At 36.7% G+C, this 4,081-nt stretch overlaps 1 pseudogene; it reads left to right on the top strand.

The window, feature by feature from the left end:
* On the top strand, positions 1–937 carry LOC105811358 (annotated as a pseudogene).
* Positions 938–4,081: the final 3,144 nt, after the last annotated feature.

Here is a 4,081-nt window from a genome sequence, read left to right as displayed (position 1 = left end):
ATGGTCCCACTGAATACCACCCAATTTCATCCCTATTTTTTCCTTCCTCTGGGGATCCCTGGGCTGGAAAATATGCATCTCTGGATTGGTTTTCCTTTCTTTGCTGTGTTTCTGACAGCTGTGCTTGGAAATATCAGTATCTTTTTTGTGATTTGGACTGAGAGTACTCTCCATCAGTCCATGTTCTACTTCCTGGCCATTCTGTCATCTATTGACCTGGGCCTGTCCACATCCACCATCCCTAAAATGCTTGTCATCTTCTGGCTTACCCTGAGAGAAATCACTTTTGAGGGCTGCCTCATCCAGATGTTCTTCATCCATCTGCGCACTGTCTTGGAGTCAGCTGTGCTTGTGGCCATGGCCTATGACCGCTATGTGGCCAACTGTAACCCTCTTTGCTACATGCTGGTGCTGACAAACAAGGTGGTATTCAGCATCGCATGGGTAATCCTACTGAGATCTTTGTCTTTTGCTGTACCCTTTGTTCCACTCATCCTAAGGTTACCATTTTGTGGAAACTGAATTATCCCGCACACTTATTGTGAACACATGGGTATTGCCCGCCTGTCCTGTGCCAGCATCCAGGTCAACATCATCTATGGCTTATGTACCATCTGTATCCTGGTGTTTGACATCATAGCCATTGTCATTTCCTATGTCCAGATCCTTCGTGTGGTATTTCTATTCTCTTCTCGTGATGCCCGAGTCAAGACACTCAGCACCTGTGGCTCACATGTGTGTGTCATGTTGACTTTCTATACCCCTGCATTTTTTTTAATTCATGACCCATAGGTTTGGCTAGAATATACCACGCTATATCCACATTCTTCTAGCCAATTTCTATGTAGTTATTCCACCTGCTCTCAACCCTGTAATTTATGGTGTCAGAACTAAACAGATTAGGGAACAAGTACTGAAAGTGTTTTCCAAGAAATAAAATATAGCTCTTGTATTCATAAAGAATCATATTTAAGAACTGTGTGCACTAATTTTCTGTGTTCAAACTGGAAAGTGAACATTTGGAAAGTATTCAGGACTATCTTGGGGGGAATTGTCAATGGCAATTCTTTGACCTGTGCAGCCTCCTTATCCAAGCCAGAAATGAAAAGTTAAGCACATGTCAAATGAATGAATAAAAGTGTTTTAATCATGTAATCTATGATTTCTTTCATCAATGTTTTGTAGTTCTCCCTGTAGAGATTTTCCACCTCCTTGGGCAAGTGTATTTACAGGTATTTTATTTTACTTTCAGCTATTGTATATGGTATTGAGTTTTTTATTTGACTTTAAGCTTGGCTGTTATTAATATATAGAAATGCTACTCATGTGTGAACATTAATTTTATAACCTGAGACTTTACTGAATTTATTTATCAATTCTAGGAGTCTTTTGGAGAAATCTTTAGGGTTTTCTAGATATAAGATTATATCATCAGCAAATAGGGATAGCTTGACCTCCTCTATTCTGATTTGGATGCTTTTTATTTTTTCCTGCCTGATTGCTCTGGTAGGATTTCCACTACTACGTTGAATAGAAGTGGTGACAGTGGGAACCCTTGTTTTGTTCCAGTTCATAGGGGGAATGTTTTCAATTTTTCCCCATTCAGTATGATGTTGGCTGTGGGTTTGTCAATGTTTACTGCAGCACAACCCACAACTGCAAATATATGGAGTCAACGTAAGTGCCTATCAACTGATGAGTGGGTAAATAAAATGTGGGGTGTGTGTCTGTGTTTGCATGTATATATGTGTGTGTATATATATGTATATGTGTATATATATATATATATATAAGCATGGAGCACTATTCAGCTATATAAAGGAATGAAATAATATCTTTTGCTGCAACTGGATGGAACTAGAGACCATTATCCTAAGTGGAGTATCTCAGGAATGGAAAAATAAATACTGTATATTCTCACTTATAAGTGGGAGCTAAACGATGGGTATATGTGACCATACTGTGAAATAATGGACATTGAAAACTAAGAAGTGGGGCAGGTGGGAGAAGGGTGAGGTATCAAAACTCACCTATTGGGTACAATGTAAACTATTCAGGTGGCAGATACAGTAGCAGCCCTGATTTTGCCACTATACAACTCATCCGTGTAACAAAAACACTTGTATTCCCTAAATCTATTGAAATAAAATATAAGTAAATGAACAAATAACTGTTTCATAATTTTTTTTGCTTGTAAATGATTGAGAAAGAAAGCTAACACTTTATTGTTAAGTAACACATTTAATTATGATTGAGCACATCACAGTCACAACCAGTTTAAAGCAAAACTAAGGAAAAAAGTACAAATGGGCAAACAAAAATAAAAAAACTATAATGCCATTGATATTCTGAGTTTAATCAAAAACACTGGGCCAGCCTGATTAGTACTGGTCCCAAAATAATAAACACTGGACTATTTCACATCTGGCTGGACTCACCATCAAAAAGAATGTTATCTTTGGCTTTACCATGTTAATGTTAATGGACATTAGCAAAAAGTCAAAAAATGATAGATGCTGGCATGGATGCAGAGAGAAAGGAACACTTATACATTGTTGGTTGGACTGCAAATTGGTACAACCTCTATGGAAACAGTATGGGAATACCTCAAAGAAATAAATGTAGACTTGCCATTTGATCCAGCAATCCCATTATTGAGTATCTACCCATAGGAAACTAAGTCATTTTATAAAAATGTCATTTGCATTTGAATGTTTATTGTAGCACAATTCACAATTGCAAAGATGTGGAATCAGCCTAAGTGCTCATCGTGTCATGATAGGGTAAATAAAATATATACATACACACACACACACACACACACCATGGAGTACTACTCAGCCATAGAAAGGAATAATGTCTTTTTCAGCACTTGGAAGGAACTATAGTCCACTATCATAAGCAAAGTATCTCAGAAATAGAAAAACAAACACCACATGCAATCACTAATAATTAGGGGCTCAATGATGGGCACACATGGCACAAACAATGTGAAGAACATTGGAAACCAATAAGAGGTGAGGTTGGAAGGATGACGAATAAAACTTAGCTATTGGGTACAATGAACAGTATTCTGGTGATGTGCACACTGAAAGTCCTGGCTTAAGCATTATACAAGGTATCCAAGTAACAAAAACATTTGTACTCCCTTAATATTTTGAAATAAATAAATAAAGGCAGAGAAACAGAACCATAATATCATTAAATCAGTGTAGTAAGCAACCGTGGTGACTCCCACTCCAAAATTCTTAATTTGTGAGACAATAAATTTGTGCTTACACTTAAAAAAAAAGAATGTAAATCTGGAGCCAGACATCTTAAGTTAAAATCCTAGCTTCACCTTTATGATCCCTGTGACCATGGAAAAATCAACTAATTTCTCTGTGCCTCAGTTTTCTCATTTGTAAAATAAGCATATTAACATTACAAATCTTATAAAGTTTGCATGAGGAATGACTTGGCTAAGGTATGTAAAAATACAGAATAGACTAGTTTGAATGTAAACCCTGTATAAGAGTCTTATGTTCTTAAACTAAAAATGAATGTTTATATGTTTGATTCAACTTTATCAAACTACTGGTGCAAATGGTTTCTCCCCACTCTTGATGTTCAAGTATTGTACAGCCAATCCTTTCTCTACCCCGTATTCGCTATGTGCTAGGGAGAAGTAGTAATAGATTTGAAAATTTGGCAAGAATAAACTAAGTTTAATTAAGCCCCCCACCCTCACACATATTACCTGGTAGTGAGGCTTTCTAAAGAAGCCATGTGTGCTCCCTAGTGGTTGTCTACATGCTGTCTTCCCGTTCTGATGAGGAATATATGTCTAACTCTAGGGTTGAGTCAGTGTTCCTTGGTTCTGAAACCAAACTAAGCCCTTCACAAAAGTGTTCCTCACTATTATTGAAGGATAATATTTGGAACTCACATCTTCCATTCTTCTATTTTATCTCAATCTCTTCAGGGATCACACAAAGAATAAATATAGGTGAGAATATAAAATATGTAGAGTTACATAATTCAAATTGTCAAATGTCATTGGACATAAACTCAGATGGAATATTCTTAATTATAGATAAAA

The sequence above is a fragment of the Propithecus coquereli genome, unplaced genomic scaffold (genome assembly GCF_000956105.1).
Source record: "Propithecus coquereli isolate 6110/MARCELLA unplaced genomic scaffold, Pcoq_1.0 Scaffold235, whole genome shotgun sequence".
NCBI lineage: Eukaryota > Metazoa > Chordata > Mammalia > Primates > Indriidae > Propithecus > Propithecus coquereli.
Note: the sequence above shows the minus strand (reverse complement) of the source record. Positions and strands in the feature narration are given on the sequence as shown.